This window comes from Bombina bombina, chromosome 4 (genome assembly GCF_027579735.1).
Source record: "Bombina bombina isolate aBomBom1 chromosome 4, aBomBom1.pri, whole genome shotgun sequence".
NCBI classification, from domain to species: domain Eukaryota; kingdom Metazoa; phylum Chordata; class Amphibia; order Anura; family Bombinatoridae; genus Bombina; species Bombina bombina.
In genome coordinates, this window is record NC_069502.1 from 1072600169 (window position 1) to 1072622637 (window position 22469).

Below are 22469 nucleotides of genomic sequence, written 5' to 3' on the forward strand. Positions count from 1 at the left end.
TTTGAAGCTTTGTTAACCTGTCTTCTGTCAGGTAAATCTTCATTTCTACAGAATCTATCAGAGTCCCCAAGAAGGGAACTCTTGTGAGTGGAAAGAGAGAACTCTTCTTTTCGTTCACCTTCCATCCATGCGACCTTAGAAATGCCAGTACTAACTCTGTATGAGACTTGGCAGTTTGAAAGCTTGAAGCTTGTATCAGAATGTCGTCTAGGTACGGAGCTACCGAAATTCCTCGCGGTCTTAGTACCGCCAGAAGAGTACCCAGAACCTTTGTGAAGATTCTTGGAGCCGTAGCCAATCCGAATGGAAGAGCTACAAACTGGTAATGCCTGTCTAGAAAGGCAAACCTTAGATACCGGTAATGATTTCTGTGAATCGGTATGTGAAGGTAAGCATCCTTTAAATCCACTGTGGTCATGTACTGACCCTCTTGGATCATGGGCAAAATTGTTCGAATCGTTTCCATCTTGAACGATGGAACTCTTAGGAATTTGTTTAGGATCTTTAAATCCAAGATTGGCCTGAAAGTTCCCTCTTTTTTGGGAACTACAAACAGATTTGAGTAAAACCCTTGTCCTTGTTCCGACCGCGGAACTGGATGGATCACTCCCATTAATAAAAGATCTTGTACGCAGCGTAGGAACGCTTCTTTCTTTATTTGGTTTGTTGACAACCTTGACAGATGAAATCTCCCTCTTGGGGGAGAGGATTTGAAGTCCAGAAGGTATCCCTGAGATATGATCTCTAACGCCCAGGGATCCTGAACATCTCTTGCCCAAGCCTGGGCGAAGAGAGAAAGTCTGCCCCCTACTAGATCCGGTCCCGGATCGGGGGCCCTCGATTCATGCTGTCTTAGGGGCAGCAGCAGGTTTCCTGGCCTGCTTGCCCTTGTTCCAGGACTGGTTAGGTTTCCAGCCTTGTCTGTAGCGAGCAACAGCTCCTTCCTGTTTTGGTGCAGAGGAAGTTGATGCTGTTCCTGTTTTAAAATTACGAAAGGAACAAAAATTATACTGTCTAGCCCTAGGTTTGGCTTTGTCCTGAGGTAGGGCATGGCCTTTACCTCCTGTAATGTCAGCGATAATCTCCTTCAACCCGGGCCCGAATAAGGTCTGCCCTTTGAAAGGTATATTAAGCAATTTAGATTTAGAAGTAACATCAGCTGACCAGGATTTTAGCCACAGCGCTCTGCGTGCCTGAATGGCAAATCCGGAATTCTTAGCCGTAAGTTTAGTTAAATGTACTACGGCATCTGAAATAAATGAGTTAGCTAACTTAAGGGTTCTAAGTTTGAGTGTAATCTCATCTAGTGTAGATGATTCAAGTGTCTCTTCCAGAGACTCAAACCAAAATGCTGCTGCAGCCGTGACAGGCGCAATACATGCAAGAGGTTGCAATATAAAACCTTGTTGAACAAACATTTTCTTAAGGTAACCCTCTAATTTTTTATCCATTGGATCTGAAAAGGCACAGCTATCCTCCACCGGGATAGTGGTACGCTTAGCCAAAGTAGAAACTGCTCCCTCCACCTTAGGGACCGTTTGCCATAAGTCCCGTGTGGTGGCGTCTATTGGAAACATTTTTCTAAATATCGGAGGAGGTGAGAACGGCACACCGGGCCTATCCCACTCCTTAGTAACAATTTCAGTAAGTCTCTTAGGTATAGGAAAAACATCAGTACTCGCCGGTACCGCAAAATATTTATCCAACCTACACATTTTCTCTGGTATTGCAACTGTGTTACAATCATTCAGAGCCGCTAACACCTCCCCTAGTAATACACGGAGGTTTTCCAGCTTAAATTTAAAATTTGAAATATCTGAATCCAATCTGTTTGGATCAGAACCGTCACCCACAGAATGAAGTTCTCCGTCCTCATGTTCTGCCGCCTGTGACGCAGTGTCTGACATGGCCCTAATATTATCAGCGCACTCTGTTCTCACCCCAGAGTGATCACGCTTGCCTCTAAGTTCTGGTAATTTAGCCAAAACTTCAGTCATGACAGTAGCCATATCCTGTAATGTGATTTGAAATGGCCGCCCAGATGTACTCGGCGCTACAATATCACGCACCTCCCGAGCGGGAGATGCAGGTACTGACACGTGAGGCGAGTTAGTCGGCATAACTCTCCCCTCGTTGTCTGGTGAAATATGTTCAATTTGTACAGATTGACTTTTATTTAAAGTAGCATCAATACAGTTAGTTCATAAATTTCTATTGGGCTCCACTTTGGCATTAGTACATATAACACATGTATCTTCATCTGAATCAGACATGTTTAACACACTAGCAATTAACTAGCAACTTGGAAATGCTTTTTCAAGTAATTTACAATTATATGAAAACGAACTGTGCCTATAAGAAGCACAGAAAAAATTATGACAGTTGAAAATAATTAAGTTATAGCATCAAATCTTTGTAAGAAATATACAATTTTAGCAAAGGATTGTTCCCATTAGCAAAGGATAACTAACCCTGTCAGCAGAAAAAATACACAAATAAACGTTTTTTATCACAGTCAGCTACACTCTTCACAGCTCTGCTGTGATGATTACCTCCCTCAAAAAAGGATTTGAAGATCCCTGAGTTCTGAAGAGATAAACCGGATCATGCAGGAAGAAAATGAACCTCTGACTGAATTTTTTGATGCGTAGTAAAAGCGCCAAAAATGGCCCCTCCCCCTCACACATAACAGTGAGAGAGATCAGTGAACTGCTTTAAATTAAACAAAACTATTGCCAAGTGGAAAAAATAGTGCCCACAACATTTTTTCACCCAGTACCTCAGAGAAATAAACGTTTTTACATGCCAGCAAAAAAACGTTTAACCTCAATAAATCAATTGTTATTTAAAACCTATTGCAAGTCCCTGCAAATTAGGTAAAATCTATGCATACAGTATAAAACCAGTGAAGTACCATTCCCCAGAATACTGAAGTGTAAAATATACATACATGACAGCCTGATACCAGCTACATCTACTGCATTTAAGGCTGAGTTTACATTATAACGGTATGGCAGGATTTTCTCATCAATTCCATGTCAGAAAATAACAAACTGCTACATACCTCTTTGCAGATTAATCTGCCCGCTGTCCCCTGATCTGAAGTTTACCTCTCCTCAGATGGCCGAGAAACAGCAATATGATCTTAACTACTCCGGCTAAAATCATAGAAAAAACTCAGGTAGATTCTTCTTCAAATTCTACCAGAGAATGAATAACACACTCCGGTGCTATTATAAAATAACAAACTTTTGATTGAAGGTAATAAACTAATTAAATCACCACAGTCCTCTCACACATCCTATCTATTCGTTGGGTGCAAGAGAATGACTGGAGGTGACGTAGAGGGGAGGAGCTATATAGCAGCTCTGCTGGGTGAATCCTCTTGCACTTCCTGTAGGGGAGGAGATAATATACCAGAAGTAATGATGACCCGTGGACTGACCACACTTAACAGGAGAAATGACTGTTTGTTTTGAACAAGAACCTCAATAAAAATCTATTTAAAAAAAAAAATAAAAAAATAAAATAAAAAATAAAATAAAATAAACTCTTGATAGTAGAATTAAAAAACTACAACTAAACACCACATACTCTTAACCATCTCCGTGGAGATGTTGCCTGTGCAACGGCAAAGAGAATGACTGGGGTGGGCGGAGCCTAGGAGGGACTATATGGACAGCTTTGCTGGGACTCTTTGCCATTTCCTGTTGGGGAAGAGATATTCCCACAAGTAAGGATGACGCCGTGGACCGGACACACCAATGTTGGAGAAATGTTGTTTCTGGCCCTCTGGCTTATTCCAAATCAATAGTAACCAAGACAGACCGAAAAACAAAAAGGTATAGTGACTCAAAGACACTTCTAGAACCCTAGTTCAAGACAAACAGCATTAATACTGAAACAACCTTAGTCAATACTTTTGAGGTCTGGCCACATCTATGGTGTGCAAGACAGCCCTATGTTCACAATAGTGTAATGAAACCATTTTTTACCATGAAATCAGGAAAGGTGTGCCCAACTGCCTTGTCAGAGAAAAACAGGGAATGTAGAAGATAAGGTACTAAGCTCAGAATGCATGGGGTTCGTGATATGATCACCAGGAAGTATGTTTCAATCCAAGCTGTTTCATATAGATGCAATTTGCATGCTCAAAAACTTATGTAAAAATGTACCTGATAAATTAATTTCTTTCATATTGGCAAAAGTCCATGAGCTAGTGACGTATGGGATATACATTCCTACCAGGAGGGGCAAAGTCTCCCAAACCTCAAAATGCCTATAAATACACCCCTCAAGACACCCACAATTCAGTTTAACGAATAGCCAAGTAGTGAGGTGATAAAATAAGAAGTAAAAAGCATACAAAAAGAGGAACAGGAAAAAGAATTGTGCTTTTATACAAAAAATCATAACCACCATAAAAAGGGTGGGACTCATGGACTCTTGCCAATATGAAAGAAATGAATTTATCAGGTAAGTTCTTACATAAATTATGTTTTCTTTCATGGCAAGAGTCCATGAGCTAGTGACATATGGGATAGAAATACCCAAGATGAAGAAGACCACAGAAGAGTCACTAGAAAGGGAGGGATAAAATAAAAACAGCTATTTCCACTGAAAAAATTAAATACACAAAAAAATAAGTCTCTCTTATAAATTTCACATAGATTACAAGAAAAAAAAAAAATCTTAAGCATAAGAATCAAACTGAGACAGCTGCCTTAAGAACTTTTCTACCAAAGCCTGCTTCAGAAGAAGCAAATACATCAAAATGGTAAAATTTAGTAAAAATGTATGCAAAGAAGACCAAGTTGCTGCTTTGCAAATCTGATCACCCGAAGCTTCATTCTTAAAAGTTCAAGTAGTGGCGACTGATCTAGTAGAATGAGCTGTAATTCTCCGAGGCGGAGACTGTCCCGCCTCCAAATAAGCCTTGTGAATCAAAAGCTTTAACCAAGATGTCAAAGAAATGGCAGAGGCTTTCTGACCTTTCCTAGGACCAGAAAAAAACAACACAGACTAGAAGTCTTTTTGAAATCTTAAGTAGCTTCGACATAATATTTCAAAGCTCTTACAACATCCAAATAATGTAAAGATCTTTCAGAGTATTCTTGGGATTAGGACACAAGGAAGGAACAACAATTTCCCTACTAATGTTGTTAGAATTCACAACCTTAGGAAGAAATTTAAACGAAGTCCGCAAAACAGCCTTATCCTGATGGAAAATCAGAAAAGGAGACTCACAAGAGAGAGCAGAAAATTCAGAAACTCTTCTAGCTGAAGAGATAGCCAAAATAAACAACACTTTCCAAGAAAGTAGTTTAATATCCAAAGAATGCATAGGCTCAAAAGGTGGAGCCTGCAAAGCCTTAAAAACCAAATTAAGACTCCAAGGAGGAGAGATTGATTTAACAACAGGCTTGATATGAACCAAAGCCTGAACATAACAGTGAATATCAGGAAGTTTAGCAATCTTTCTATGAAATATAACAGAAAGAGCAGAGATGTGTCTCTTCAAGGTACTTGCAGACAAACCTTTATCCAAACCATCCTGAGGAAACTAAAATTCTAGGAATCCTAAAAGAATGCCAAGAGAATTTATAAGAAAAACACCATGAAAAATGTTTTCCAAACCGGATAATAAATCTTCCTTGAAACAGACTTATGAGCCTGTAGCATACAGAGTCAGAGAAACCTCTATGACTAAGTACTAAGCGTTCAATTTCCATACCTTCAAATTTAACGATTTGAGATCCTGATGGAAAAACGGCCCTTGAGACAGAAGGTCCGGCCTTAAAGGAAGTGCCCAAGGTTGGCAACTGGACATACAGACAACTGGACATACAGACAAGATCGCATACCAAAACGCATACCAAAACCTGTGAGGCCACGCTGGTGCTATCAGAAACGCATGCAATTGTTCCAATATGATATTGGAGATCACCCTTGGAAGAAGAACTAGAGGCGGAATGTAAGCAGGTTGGTAAAACAAAGGAACTGCCAACGCATCCACCATGTTCACTTCAGGATCCCTGGACCTGGAAAGGTACCCTGGAAAGGTACCTGGGAAGCTTTTCGATTAGATGGGAAGCCATCAGATCTATTTTGGAGAGACCCTACATCTGTACAATCTGACAAAATACATCTGGATGGAGAGACCACTATGTATCGCAGAAATTAGACAGGAGTTGGATTCTGCCCAAGAAAGTATCTGATATACTTCTTTCCTCGCTAAAGGACTGCAAGTTGATGATTGACATATGCAACAGTTGTGATAGTCTGTCTGAAAACAAATGAATAATTCTCTTTTTAATAGCGGCCAAGCCTGAAGAGCCCTGAAAATAGCACAGAGTTCTAAAATATTGATTGGTAACCTCGCCTCTTGAGGATTCCAAACTCCTTGTGCTGTCGGAGACCCCCAACCTGTGAGACTTTCATCTGTTGAAATCACAGTCCAGGCAGGACGAACAAAAGAGACCCCTTGAATAATCCGATTATGTTCTAACCACCAGGACAGAGAGAGTTGAATGTTGGGATTTAAGTATATCAACTGTGATATCCGAGTATAATCCCTGCACCTGCATGCAAAGCTGCAAAGGTCTCATATGAAAACGAGCAAAGGGGATGGCGTCCGATGCTGCAGTCATGAGACCTAAAACTTCCATGCACATAGCCACTGAAGGGAATGATCGAGACTGAAGGTTTAAACAGGTTGAAACCAACTTCAAACGTCTCTTGTCTGTTAGAGACAAAGTCATGGACACTGAATCTATCTGGAAACCTAAAAAGGTGACCCTTGTCTGAGGAATAAAGGCACTCTTTGGCAAATTGATCCTCCAACCATGTCTTTGAAGAAACCTCACAAGTTGATTAATGTGAGATTCTGCGAAATGAAAAGATTGAGCCAGTACCAAGATATCAGCCAAATAAGGAAACACTGCAATACCCTGCTCTCTGATTACAGATAGAAGGGCACCGAGAACCTTCGAAAAGATTCTTGGAGCTGTTGCTAGGCCAAATGGAAGAGCAACAAACTGGTAATGCTAGTTTAGAAAAAAGAATCTCAGAAACAGATAGTGGTCTGGATGAATCGGAATTTTAGGATACGCAACCTGTAAGTCTATTGAGGACATATAATGACATTGCTGAACAAAAGGTAGAATAGTCCTTATAGTCACCATCTTGAAAGTTAGGACTCTTACAAAATGATTCAAAAACTTCAGATCCAGAACTGGTCTGTAAGAATTTTCCTTCTTCGAGACAATGAATAGATTTGAATAAAAAACAAGACCCTTTTCCAGAATTGGAACTGGTACAATTACTCCTGAACGCTCTAGATCTGATACACACTTCAGAGGATTTGTTGGATCGTGAGAGAGAAAAAATCTCACAGGATGTCTTATTCGGAAACCTATTCGATACCCCTGAGAGACAATATTTTGAAACCAATGATTCTGAATGGAACCTACCCAAACGTCTTGAAATCAATTCAATCTGCCCCCCACCAGCAGAACTGGATCGAGGGCCACAACTTCATGCAGTCTTTGGGGCTGGCTTTGGTTTCTTGTAAGACTTGGATTTATTCCACTTAGAGGATGGCTTCCAATTGGAGCCAGAGTCTTAAGGGGAAGGAGTGGTTTTCTGGTCTCTGTTCTGACAAAAGGAACGAAACCGATTAGAAGCTTTATATTTGCCTTTAGACTTTTTATCTTGGGGCAAAAAAACTCCCGTCCCCCCAGTAATAGTGGAAAAATTAGAATCCAACTGGGAACCAAACAAATTATTACCCTGGAATGATAGAGATAGTAACCTAGATTGAGATACCATGTCAGCATTCCATGATTTGAGCCACAAAGCTCTTCTAGCTAAAATAGCCAAAGACATAGATTTAACATTAATCTTGATGATATAAAAAATAGCATAACAGATAAAATGATTAGCATGTTGAAGCAGACGAACAATGCTATGCAAATCCCGTTGTGCTAAGCTATCCAACCAAAATGTTGATGCAGCTGCAACATCGGCCATGGAAATGGCAGGTCTGAGAATATAGCCAGAATGCAAATAAGCTTTCCTTAGATAAGATTTAATCTTCCTATCTAAAGGATCCTTAAAACAGGTACTATCTTCCATAGGAATAGTAGTACGTTTAGCAAGAATAGAAATAGCCCCATCAACCGTAGGGACTTTTTCCCAAAACTCTAATTTAGCCGCTGGCAAAGGATACAACTTTTTAAACCTTGAAGAAGGAACAAAAGAAGTACCAGGCTTAGACCATTCCTTAGTAATCACATCAGAAATAGCATCAGGAACAGGAAAAACTTCAGGAGTAGTCACAGGAGGTTTATAGGAGGTTTATAACATTTACTGGATTTATTATCAAGAGGATAGGACTCCTCAATATCCAAAGTTATTAACACTTCTTTTAACAAAGAACAAATTATACTCAATCTTAAAAAGATAAGATGATTTATCAGTGTCAATGTCTGAAGTAGGATCTTCTGAATCATAGAGATCCTCATCATGAGGATGATATATCAGTATGTTGCCGGTCATTACAAATTTCATCAGTATTATGAGAAGTTTTAAAAAAAGACCTTTTACGTTTATTTGAAGGCAGTATAGCAGCCATAGCCTTCTGTATCGTCTCAGCAATATAATTTTTTTCATATCAACAGGGATATAATGTACTTTAGATGTTGAAGGAACAACACTGTACTACCACTAATAGAAACCTTTTCTGCATGCAAAAGCTTATCATGACAACTGTTACATACTACAGCTGGAGTTATAATCTCCACTATCTTACAACAGATACACTTAGCTTTGGTAGAAGGTAGAACTGAGTTCAGGCAGCATGGTTCCTACAGCAGCTTCTGATACAGGATCAGATTGAGACATATTGTATAAAGTAAAAAAGAAAAAAATATCATTAAACAGAAATCTTATTTCCACATATTCAGGAATGGGAAAAAATGCAAGTTCTAAAATTGGCAAAAAAGCAAATAGCATAGCCCTCTGAGCATAAAGAAGGCAAGGAGCATATAGGAAGTGAGGTAAAATAAAACAAATTTATTTATTTTTTTGCGCCAAGTATGATGCACGACGCAAAAGGCAGTTGAGAAAGTTTTTGGCGCCAAAAAACATCCGGAAATGACGCAACTCGCGTCAAACACAATTCCGCGCCAAGCAACCTAGCGTCAACTAAGACACAGGAAATGACGAACTTGCGTCATGACAGAAGCACATCTCACATGTACTGCGTGCTTTCAAAACAGACTTCGGAACGGCAATAACAAATTCTGGTTTTCAAGAATGTCATTTTGTAATATTGCCGTTCCGAAGTCTGTTGTGAAAGCACGCAGTACATGTGAGATGCAACACTGAGAAGTGCCTCCCTTTCATCCCCAGCCTGAGCCTCTTAACATATATTATATTAACTACGTGTGTGTGCCTGCCTGCCCCAGACTGTCCACTCAGTACAGAGTATGCTTTAAATAAATGGTATTCCGAATCCTCTAACACTCCCTGCTTTCCTCCTCTCTCCGGCACTGTAGGAGGGACACAGAGTGCTCAGTTCCATCATCTGCTTTAATTGTTGGGAAGTTTAGGAGCCTGTCCTGTCTTTGGGCTGCGCTCAAGTCCGGAGGGGGATCCCTCTGGTCTGAGGATAGTGGGGCCCCCTGAATCCATTTCCCCCGACAGATCCCTCCTAACCGGCAGCCCTAAAACTGGCTTCAGTTGCAACAAGATGGTACTGCAGGCTGTGAGCCTCTTAACATATTATTAACTATGTGCCTGCCTGCCTCAGTACCCACTCAGTAAAAACATGATTCAATCAACACTAATTCAATAATAATACAGAATTAGTGCACTCACTGCTCAAGTCAACACCAAGCACCTACACAATAGGGAACGGCTGCAGTAATAGAAAAGCTAGTACACTTACTTCACAGTCGCAGACAGAGTTCTGGCGGGTAAAAGTAACATTAATATTGCATCTAAAATGTATCAATTTCAGGAGCAGAGCAGCCATTAGCCAATAATTGTAAAGTACTGCACTAAAAATGTGCCGGTTGTCAATTTGAAAGCACTGCACTGGCCAGAAAAAAATAAATCATGTTGAAGAAAATTTTATGCTTAACGGACCTGGCCGTTCTTTTTCTGCAGGCAGGCTCCAGTTTCTGCGATAAGATCGCAGATTGCCCTATGTTCTGCCTTGGGGGAAGGCGGCAGCACATATTAAATAATGCTTTATTTAGCAAAAGGGAATCAAAACATACTTTTCAGACCTACGTGTCCTTAATCATGTAGAGGAATATACAAACACACCCATCTTTAAAATACCAGGTAACCCATCCCATGAAACCATTTTGTGATATAAACTCAAAATTTGCAATTTATTTAAAGTGACAATGCACATTCTTTTATAAGAACACAGATTAACTATTAAAACCAAAAGCTAAACCATAAAAAAACCAGCAGGGACAAGACAATGTTTTTTGTTTCCCATTTTAATAATAAATAAAAAAATTAAAAAAAAAGTAGAAATGTGTTGAAAATTATAAACACACTGTGAAATCGTACACTCTTGCAATTAATCAATTAAAGAATTTCAGAAACCACCTATGGCAACATGTAAGAGAGCAAAATAGAGACTCCTTAATTAGGTCTTATGTTGGCCCAGATAGGGTTTTAAAACAATCCTACTATATGGATCTAAAAGAAAGGGCTATTTTCCATGTCTGGCATGCCAAATCTGGCATGCAATAATTGGCAAAAAAAATTTCACTTGCAAAACGGAGTATGCAATCTATTTACTAAAATGCCTGTTTGATTTACTATAGGTGAGTGAGGAGAGTCTGTGATCGCATCATGGAAAACACAAATCCAACAATAGGAACCATAATGAGAAATCACCAGTTGCATACCATAAAGGGTTAAAAAACAAAATGTATGCTTACCTGATAAATTTCTTTCTTTACGGACATGGAGAATCCACAACAATTACTAGTGGGATATTCAACTCCTGGTCAGCAGGAGGAGGCAAAGAGCACCCCAGCAAAGCTGTTAAAGGGACACTGAACCCACATTTTTTCTTTCGTTATTCAGATAGAGCACACAATTTTAAGCAACTTTCGAATTTACTCCTATTATCAATGTTTATTCGTTCTTTTGCTATCTTTATTTGAAAAAGAATGAATCTAAGCCTTTTTCTTGGTTCAGGCTCTGGACAGCAGTTTTTGATTGGTGGATGAATTTATCCACCAATCAGCAAGGACAACCTAGGTTGTTCACCAAAAATGGGCCGGCATCTAAACTTACATTCTTGCATTTCAAATAAAGATACCAAGAGAATAAAGAAAATTTGATAATAGGAGTAAATTAGAAAGTTGCTTAAAATTGCATGCTCTATTGGAATCACGTAATCCCCAGTCATTCAGTCGAAGGAAAATGGAAAAAGAAGAAACACAAGAGTGAAAAAACGTGCCTGAAGGTTACTCAAAAAAAAAACAGAATTTATGCTTACCTGATAAATTACTTTCTCCAACGGTGTGTCCGGTCCACGGCGTCATCCTTACTTGTGGGATATTCTCCTCCCCAACAGGAAATGGCAAAGAGCCCAGCAAAGCTGGCCATATAGTCCCTCCTAGGCTCCGCCTACCCCAGTCATTCGACCGACGGACAGGAGGAAATATATATAGGAGAAACCATATGGTAACGTGGTGACTGTAGTTAGAGAAAATAATTCATCAGACCTGATTAAAAAACCAGGGCGGGCCGTGGACCGGACACACCGTTGGAGAAAGTAATTTATCAGGTAAGCATAAATTCTGTTTTCTCCAACATAGGTGTGTCCGGTCCACGCGTCATCCTTACTTGTGGGAACCAATACCAAAGCTTTAGGACACGGATGAAGGGAGGGAGCAAATCAGGTCACCCAAACGGAAGGCACCACGGCTTGCAAAACCTTTCTCCCAAAAATAGCCTCCGAAGAAGCAAAAGTATATAATTTAAAAAATTTGGTCAACAGGAACCTCATTCTTGAAGGCCCATGTGGAAGCCACAGCCCTAGTGGAGTGAGCTGTGATACTTTCAGGAGGCTGCCGTCCGGCAGTCTCAAAAGCCAATCTGATGATGCTTTTAAACCAAAAGGAAAGAGAGGTAGAAGTTGCTTTTTTACCTCTCCTTTAACCAGAATAAACAACAAACAAAGAAGATGTTTGTCTAAAATCTTCAGTAGCCTCTAAATAGAATTTTAGAGCACGGACAACGTCCAAATTGTGTAACAAACGTTCCTTCTATGAAACTGGATTCGGACACAAAGAAGGTACAACTATCTCCTGGTTAATATTTTTGTTGGAAACAACCTTCGGAAGAAAACCAGGCTCAGTACGTAAAACCACCTTATCTGCATGGACCAGATAGGGCGGAGAACACTGCAGAGCAGATAACTCAGAAACTCTTCTAGCGGAAGAAATTGCAACCTAAAACAAAACTTTCCAAGATAATAACTTAATATCTACGGAATGTAAGGGTTCAAACGGAACCCCTTGAAGAACTGAAAGAACTAGATTAAGACTCCAGGGAAGAGTCAAAGGTCTGTAAACAGGCTTGATTCTAACCAGAGCCTGAACAAACGCTTAAACGTCTGGCACAGCTGCCAGCCTTTTGTGAAGTAAAACAGATAAAGCAGAGATCTGTCCCTTCAGAGAACTCGCAGAAAATCCTTTCTCCAAACCTTCTTGTAGAAAGGAAAGAATCTTAGGAATTTTTATCTTGTTCCATGGGAATCCTTTAGATTCACACCAACAGATATATTTTTTCCATATATTATGGTAAATTGTTCTAGTTACAGGCTTTCTAGCCTGAATAAGAGTATCTATTACAGAATCTGAAAACCCACGCTTTGATAAAATCAAGCGTTCAAACTCCAAGCAGTCAGTTGGAGGAAAACCAGATTCGGATGTTCGAATGGACCCTGAATAAGAAGGTCCTGTCTCAAAGGTAGCTTCCATGGTGGAGCCGATGACACAATCACCAGGTCTGCATACCAAGTCCTGCGTGGCCACACAGGAACTATCAAGATCACCGAAGCCCTCTCCAGATTGATCCTGGCTACCAGCCTGGGAATGAGAGGAAACGGTGGGAATACATAAGCTAGGTTGAAGATCCAAGGTGCTACTATTGTATCCAATAGAGTCGCCTTGGGATCCCTGGATTTGGACCCGTAACAAGGGACCATGAAGTTCTGACGAGAGGCCATCAGAACCATGTCTGGAATGCCCCATAATTGAGTTATTTGGGCAAAGATTTCCAGATGGAGTTCCCACTCCCCCGGATGCTCCTCCATCGCCAGGGAATTCATTGTTACCCCCCTGATGGTTGATATATGTAACAGTCGTCATGATGTCTGATTGAAACCTTATGAATTTGGCCTTTGCTAGTCGAGGCCAAGCCTTGAGAGCATTGAATATCGCTCTCAGTTCCATTATGTTTATCGGGAGAAGAGAGTCTTCCCGAAACCATAGACCCTGAGCTTTCAGGGGTTCCCAGACCGCGCCCCAGCCCACCAGACTGGTGTCGGTCGTGACAATGACCTACTCTGGTCTGCGGAAGCTCATTCCCTGTGACAGGTTGTCCAGGGTCAGCCACCAACGGAGTGAATCTCTGGTTATTTGATCTACTTGTATCGTCGGAGACAAGTCTGTATAATCCCCATTCCACTGTCTGAGCATGCACAGGTGTAATGGTCTTAGATGAATTCGTGCAAAAGGAACTATGTCCATTGCCGCAACCATCAAACCTATTACTTCCATGCACTGCACTATGGAAGGAAGAAGAACAGAATGAAGTACCTGACAAGAGCTTAGAAGTTTTGATTTTCTGGCCTCTGTCAGAAAAACCTTCATTTCTAAGGAAACTATTATTGTTCCCAAGAAGGGAACTCTTGTTGACGGGGACAGAGAACTTTTTTCTATGTTCACTTTCCACCTGTGAGATCTGAGAAAGGCTAGGACAATGTCCGTATGAGCCCTTGCTTTTGACAGAGACGACACTTGAATCAGGATGTCGTCCAAGTAAGGTACTACTGCAATGCCCCTTGGTCTTAGCACCGCTAGAAGGGACCCTAGTACCCTTGTGAAAATCCTTGGAGCAGTGGCTAATCCGAATGGAAGTGCCACAAACTGGTAATGCTTGTCCAGAAAGGCGAACCTTAGGAACCGAAAATGTTCCTTGTGGATAGGAATACGTAGGTACGCATCCTTTAAGTCCACTGTGGTCATGAATTGACCTTCCTGGATGGTAGGAAGGATCGTTCGAATGGTTTCCATTTTGAACAATGAAACCCTTAGAAACTTGTTTAGAATCTTGAGATCTAAAATAGGTCTGAATGTTCCCTCTTTTTTGGGAATTATGAACAGGTTGGAGTAAAAACCCATCCCTTGTTCTCCTAATGGCACAGGATGAATCACTCCCATGCTTAACAGGTCTTCTACACAGTGTAAGAATACCTGTTCGAAGATAATTGAGACCCGTGGAACCTTCCCCTTGGGGGTAGTTCCCTGAATTCCAGGAGATAACCTTGAGAAACTATTTCTAGCGCCCAAGGATCCTGAACATCTCTTGCCCCAGCCTGAGCAAAGAGAGAAAGTCTGCCCCCCACCAGATCCTTCCCAGATCGGGGGCCAACACTTCATGCTGTTTTGGTAGCAGTGGCAGGTGACTTGGCCTGCTTACCCTTGTTCCAGCCTTGCATCGGCCTCCAGGCTGGCTTGGTTTGAGAAGTATTACCCTCTTGCTTAGAGGGTGTAGAATTTGAGGCTGGTCCGTTTCTGCGAAAGGGACGAAAATTTGGCTTATTTTTAGCCTTAAAAGACCTATCCAGAGGAAGGGCGTGGCCCTTTCCCCCAGTGATGTCTGAAATAATCTCTTTCAAGTCAGGGCCAAACAGTGTTTTACCCTTGAAAGGGATGTTAAGCAAAAGTGCTCTGCGCGCCACGATAGCAAACCCTGAATTATTCGCCGCTAATCTAGCTAATTGCAAAGCGGCATCTAAAATAAAAGAGTTAGCCAATTTAAGAGCTTGAACTCTGTCCAAAACCTCCTCGTACGAAGATTCTTTATTGAGCGACTTTTCTAGTTCTTCGAACCAGAAAACACGCAGCTGTAGTGACAGGAACAATGCATGAAATTGGTTGTAGAAGGTAACCTTGCTGAACAAACATCTTTTTAAGCAAACCCTCTAACCTTTAATCCATAGGATCTTGAAAGCACAACTATCTTCTATAGGAATAGAAGTGTGTTTGTTTAGAGTAGAAACCGCCCCCTCGACCTTGGGGACTGTATGCTATAAGTCCTTTCTGGGGTCGACTATAGGAAATAATTTCTTAAATATAGGGGGAGGACAAAAGGTATGCCGGGCCTTTCCCACTCCTTATTTACTATGTCCGCCACCCGCTTGGGTATAGGAAAAACATCGGGGGGCACCGGAACCTCTAGGAACTTGTCCATCTTACCTAATTTCTCTGGAATGATCAAATTGTCACAATCATCCAGAGTAGATAATACCTCCTTAAGTAGTGCGTGGAGATGTTGTAATTTAAATTTAAAAGTTACAATATCAGGTTCTGCTTGTTGAGAAATTTTCCCTGAATCTGAAATTTCTCCCTCAGACAAAACCTCCCTCCTGGCCCCTTCAGATAGGTGTGAGGGTATGTCAGAACAGATATCATCAGCGTCCTCTTGCTCTTCAGTGTTTAAAACAGAGCAATCACGCTTTCTCTGATAAGTAGGCATTTTGGAAAAAATGCATGCAATAGAATTATCCATTACAGCCATTAATTGTTGTATGGTAATAAGTATTGGCGCACTAGATGTACTAGGGGCCTCTTGTGTGGGCAAAACTGGTGTAGACACAGAAGGGGATGATGCAGTACCATGCTTACTCCCCTCATTAGAGGAATCATCTTGGGCAATATCATATCTATGGCATTATTATCCCTACTTTGTTTGGACATTATGACACAAATATATCACATATATTTAAATGGGGAGACACATTGGCTTTCATACATATAGAACATCGTTATCTGATGGTTCAGACATGTTAAACAGGCTTAAACTTGTCAACAAAGCACAAAAAACGTTTTACAATAAAACCGTTACTGTCCCTTTAAATTTTAAACTGAACACACTTTATTACTGAATATGTGAAAAAGTATGAAGGAATTGTTCAAAATTCACCAAAATTTCACCACAGTAACTTAAAGCCTTAAAAGTATTGCACACCAAATTTGAAAGCTTTAACCCTTAAAATAACGGAACCGGAGCCGTTTTTACATTTAACCCCTATACAGTCCCAGGTATCTGCTTTGCTGAGACCCAACCAAGCCCAGAGGGGAATACGATACCAAATGATGCCTTCTATAAGCTTTTTCAGTGGTTCTTAGCTCCTCACACATGCATCTGCATGCCATGCTTTCCAAAAACAACTGCGCATTAGAGGCGCGAAAATGAGGCTCTGTCTATGACTAGAAAAGGCCCCCAGTGAAAAAGGTGTCCAATACAGTGCCTGCCGTTTTTATTAAAACAATCCCCAAGATTTAACAACTATTAAAAGTAATAATCTGCCAAATATACTTAGTAAAGTAATCGTTTTAGCCCAGAAAAATGTCTACCAGTTTTTTAAGCCCTAATGAAGCCCTTTATTCTTTTACTTAAACTAAGAAAATGGCTTACTGGTTCCCATAGGGAAAATGACAGCTTCCAGCATTACCGAGTCTTGTTAGAAATGTGTCATACCTCAAGCAGCAAAGTCTGCCCACTGTTTCCCCCAACTGAAGTTACTTCATCTCAACAGTCCTGTGTGGAAACAGCTATCGATTTTAGTAACGGTTGCTAAAATCATTTTCCTCTTACAAACAGAAATCTTCATCTCTTTTCTGTTTCAGAGTAAATAGTACATACCAGCACTATTTTAAAATAAACTCTTGATTGAAGAACAAAAACTACATTTAAACACCAAAAAACTCTAAGCCATCTCCGTGGAGATGTTGCCTGTGCAACGGCAAAGAGAATGACTGGGGTAGGCGGAGCCTAGGAGGGACTATATGGCCAGCTTTGCTGGGCTCTTTGCCATTTCCTGTTGGGGAGGAGAATATCCCACAAGTAAGGATGACGCCGTGGACCGGACACACCTATGTTGGAGAAAAACCTGCCAAATTATAAATAAAAAAAAAAAAAAAAAAAGGAGGGCAAGCTCATGGACTCTACATGTCCGGAAAGAAAGAAATATATCAGGTAAGCATAAATTTTGTTTTCTTTCCTGTGCCATCGAGAGTCCACGACATCATTCCAATTACTAGTGGGAACTAATACCCAAGCCAGAGGACACGGAATGAAGAGGGAGGGAGAAAAATGCTTGAAGAACTTTTCTCCCAAAAGAAGCCTCGGCCGAGGCAAAAGTATCAAAATTTGTAGAATTTGGGAATAGTATGCAGAGAGGACCATGTTGCCGCCTTGCAAATCTGTTTCACAGAAGCTTCATTTTGGAAAGCCCAAGAAAAGGAGATAGCCCTAGTGCAATGAGCCGTAAGTCTCTCAGGAGGCTGCTGTCCAGCAGTCTCATAAGCAAAACAAATCAAACTTCTCAACCAGAGAGACAAAGTAGTAGAAGTGGCCTTCTGACCCTTACGCTTTCCAGAGAAAATGACAAACAGGGCAGAAGATTGCCGAAAATCTTTTTTTTTTTTTTTTTTTTTTTTTTTTTTTTTGTTTTAAACATTTTATTGAGTAAGAAAAGATTACACTTACAGTGAAAATAACCATAAAGTTGTACGTATAGATACTCAGATAAATCGTATTAGTGAACTGTATTACACAGACGGTTGGGGGGGGGCATTGTCCATTGAGAGAGAGTCTTTGATGAAACTAGTAATCAGGGAAGCTCCCCAAGGGTCAGGTAATATTAGCAGGCACGGTGTTGAGAGGGGGTTGATCTTTTAAGTTAGTGATGGTACATATCACTCATTACCTGACTTTTCAGTAGTTCGATATAACGTTTACTTCTCCATCCGGTATCCTCGCAGACAAGGTGCAATCCTCACAAACATAAATTGCATGAAAACCATAACATTTCAGAAACATGTGCCTATACGGGCTAAGACAATAAGGAAAAAGAAAAAGAGAAAAGAAAGAGGAACAAGAGGAGAGATGGGAACATAGAAAGGGGAAAGGGCGAAGAGGAATAGAAGAAAGGGAAGGCTAAATAATTTGATAAAGTGGAGAGTTGATCCAGACGGGGCGGCCCACCCCAAGGCTGTAGAGTCTGTTAAACTATCTATGCGTGTAGGAGGGTCTGCCAGTAAAATTGTATGTTATGGTAAAAGTCAAGACCACCATTCTTAAAGTACGCGTATTCTTCAATTTCTAGTAGTTCTGATGTGCTATGCAGCCATTCCTGTCGAGTTGGGATCTGGGCAGATTTCCACTTGCGCGCAATAAGTAATTTGGCTCCATTTAAGCTATATTGTAGGAGTTTCCATTTTATTTTACATATTTTCTGTGGTTTGTAGTTTAGAAGGGCTGTGGTTGGGGGCAGTTCAAATTGTTCTCCCATGATAGTTTTCAAATTGTGAGTAATGTCTTCCCAAAATGGGAGTAGTTTCGGGCAGTGCCACCAGATATGGGCCATTGTGCCCGGAGATCCACAACCTCTCCAGCATGTGGCATTAGAATGAGGATATATTCGTTTAAGCCTGTCAGGGGTAAGGTACCATCTAAACAGGACTTTGTGGTTAAGCTCCAAAATTCTGGGGGAGGAGGAGGACTTGGCGGAGTTATAACATATGTTATCCCATTGCTCTTTGGGTATAGAGATTCCTAAATCAGTTTGCCAGCTAGTGATATATGAGGATGTGGGTAGGGTAAGGGTGTCATCTAACAGTCTTTTAGTGATAGACAGTGAACCTCTGGGCGTCACTCCCCCTAGACAGAGTCTTTCAAATTTCGTCAGATCCCTCAGTAAGTCCTGTTTGTGGGGTGATGAGCCTAGTAAGTGTGTAATTTGAGCATATTTTAGCCATCGGGAAAAAGTTCCACCGACTAGTTCTACAAGCTGCGATCTGAGTTTCAATTTTCCTCCCTCGGTCAGGTAAGTGAACGGTATAGTTGGGCCTGTATCAGGGGAGTACGCTTCGTTCAGGATAAGCCCCCCGTGGAATTCCGCATTTATCGGAATTGGTGTCATTGGTGAGATGTATGTCGTGAGGCCTTTAGTCTTAAGTCTGATGTTATCCCATGTACGGAAGTAGTGAGCGTAGAGGGGGGAGGTTCTGGATAGTGTGGGTCTACATGCTTGTTTAATCCAACACAATGGCCCTAAAGTGGGTGAGCGCAACAGGAAGGAATCTATAGAGGACCATGCTTTTGTATGTGTGACATCATGCCACTCTAGGATTTTTTGCAGAACTACAGCTTTATAGTAATGTGATATTAGTGGTACCCCCAAGCCTCCCTTACGTAGGGGTTTCATCAAGATCTTTTTACTAATACGGGGTTTTACCTTTCCCCAGATAAAAGAATTTATCATGGATTGTAGTTTGGTCAGGTAATGCAATGGCAGTTGGATTGGTGCAGCCTGAAGTAGATACAGGATTTGGGGCAAGGTGGTCATTTTAACTGCCTGGATCCTTCCCCACCAAGACAGGGGTTTCTCCTGCCAGGAGTCAAAATCTTTCCTGAGTTTGTATAATAGTGGTATATAATTGAATTTAAACAATTTGTTAACAGAGAGGGCCAAATAAATTCCAAGGTATTTGAGTTTATCCTGAAGTAAGGTGTATGAGCATAGGGTTTTGAGGTTCTCAAAGCTTTCTTTTGGTAGGTTAATATTAAGGATTTCAGATTTTCTAGCATTGATGGAGAAGTTAGAGTGGGCACTAAATCTCTTAAATTCTGTCAATAAGTGTGGCAGGGACTTATGTGGATGTGTTAAGAAGGTGAGAACATCGTCAGCATAAAGAGTGAGCTTATACGTGTTGGGACCTAACTGTGGGCCAGTGATATGTGGGTTTCTCCGAATGTGGGCCGCTAGTACCTCAATGGAAATGGCGAACAGTAGGGGAGACAGGGGACACCCCTGTCTCGTGCCATTTTGAATTCTAAAGCTGTCAGAGAGTGTATTATTTGCTCTGACCTTGGCGGTCGGGCAGGAGTAGAGGCTAAAGATCCTCCGAAGCATCATGGGTCCTATCCCAATAGTAGTCAGGCAAAGCCTCAAGAAGGCCCAATCCAGCCGGTCAAATGCTTTCTCAGCATCGGTTGAAATCAGGATGGTGGGTATTTTTGACCGGCCGGACTGTTCAATTAGGTGTAAGACCCTTGTGGTGTTGTCCCTTGCCTCTCTTTTTGGGATAAAGCCAGATTGGTCGGTGTGAATAACCTGTGGCAAGATTTTATTCATTCTGGTCGCTAATATTTTTGAGTAAAGCTTAATATCTGTATTAAGTAAAGATATTGGTCTATAGTTGCCCACCTTAGTGGTGTCTTTGTCCGGCTTAGGGATAACTGATATGTATGCCTCAAGGGAGCCCTCTGACCATGTTGTTCCCTTATCTATGGACTGAAATAGGGTTGTTAAATGGGGGATGAGCAGGTTTTTATAATGTTTATAGTAGGCATTTGAGAACCCGTCTGGACCTGGGCTTTTATGTAAGGGGAGGGAATTTATGGCTGATGTTACTTCCTGAGGTGTAATGGGGCTGTCTAGAAGTTCTGATAGTTCTTTAGGGATGCTGGGAAGAGAGGCATCTTGTATGTACTGTTTTGTGGCTGAGGGCGTTGCAGTTGCTGGGGGGGTCTGTAGGTTATAGAGACTGCTATAGAAGTTTTTAAACTCCTCAACTATTGAGGGGCTACTTACTAAACTGTGCCCCGCCGTATTCACTATCTTATGAATATGCGTGCTTAGCCTACGCTCCCTAAGGACTCTAGCAAGAGAGGGGCCTATCTTATTAGACCTAGCCAGGGATGTCTTTTTGAGATATATCGCCCTAGTTTGGGCTTCCTTGTAGAGTAATCTATTTAAGTCATTTCTGTGTTGCCTCAGGAGGTCGGAAAGGGAGAGGTCGGCGGGTGCTTCTTGGTGTTGTTTCTCTAGAGTGCGTATGGAATGCAGGATAGTCAAAATTTGTGTTCTGAAGTGTTTTGTCTGTAAAGCTTTATGTTTGATCAGTTCTCCGCGCAGGACCGATTTATGTGCTTCCCAAAGTGAGTGGGGGGAGATGTCATTCGTGTTATTAATTCTAAAGTACTCCTCAACGGTATCTGCTATGTGTTTGGAGAGTATTTTATTTTTTAGCAACGCTTCGTCTAACCTCCAAACAAAGGGGGATAGGGGGGTTTCTGACCATTCAAGGGTTATTGATACCATAGCGTGATCCGACCAACTAGTTGGGGTAATTTCTGCATTCTGAATTTGACCGTATATGGATTGATCAGCTAAAACATAATCTATGCGGGAGTAGTTTCTGTGTGGGTATGAGTAGAAGGTGTAGGTGCGTTGGGAAGGGTGTTTCAGTCTCCATGTGTCAAGTAGAGTCAGGGTTTGAATGAGGGACACTGTGTCAGTGAGTGTTTTAGGGGGAACACTGCTGTGTCCCGTCGAACAGTCCAAGGTGGGGTCAAATGCTAAGTTAAAGTCTCCTGCCAGAACAAGAGGTCCCTTCAGGTGAGAGAGTATATGACGTTTGAGTGTTTTCAGGAATTTGGTCTGTTTTGTGTTAGGAACATAAATGTTAGTCAGTGTTAACGGCCTGTTAAATAGTAAGCCAGTCACTATTATCCACCTACCTCCCGGGTCAGAAACAGTTTCTAGTAGTTGGAATGGTAAGTGTCTGTGGAACAGAATCCCCACCCCTCCTGTTTGATTGCCGAAAATCTTTAGTAGCTTGAAAGTAAAATTTTAGAGCCCGCACAACAACCAAGTTATGCAAAAGACGTTCCTTTTGATAAGGATTAGGACAAAAAGAAGGAACAGCAATTTCCTGATTAATGTTACGATCCAAAACCACCTTAGGGAGAAACTCCAATTTGGTACAAAGGACCGCATTATCAGCATGAAAAAACATAATTTATGCTTACCTGATAAATTTATTTCTCTTGTAGTGTAGTCAGTCCACGGGTCATCCATTACTTATGGGATTATATCTCTTCCCCAACAGGAAGTTGCAAGAGGATCACCCAAGCATATCTGCTATATAGCTCCTCCCCTCACATGTCATATCCAGTCATTCGACCGAAACAAGACGAGAAAGGAGAAACCATAGGGTGCAGTGGTGACTGGAGTTAAATAAAAAAATTCTGAACTGCCTTAAAAGACAGGGCGGGCCATGGACTGACTACACTACAAGAGAAACAGAATTTATGTTTACCTGATAAATTACTTTCTCCAACGGTGTGTC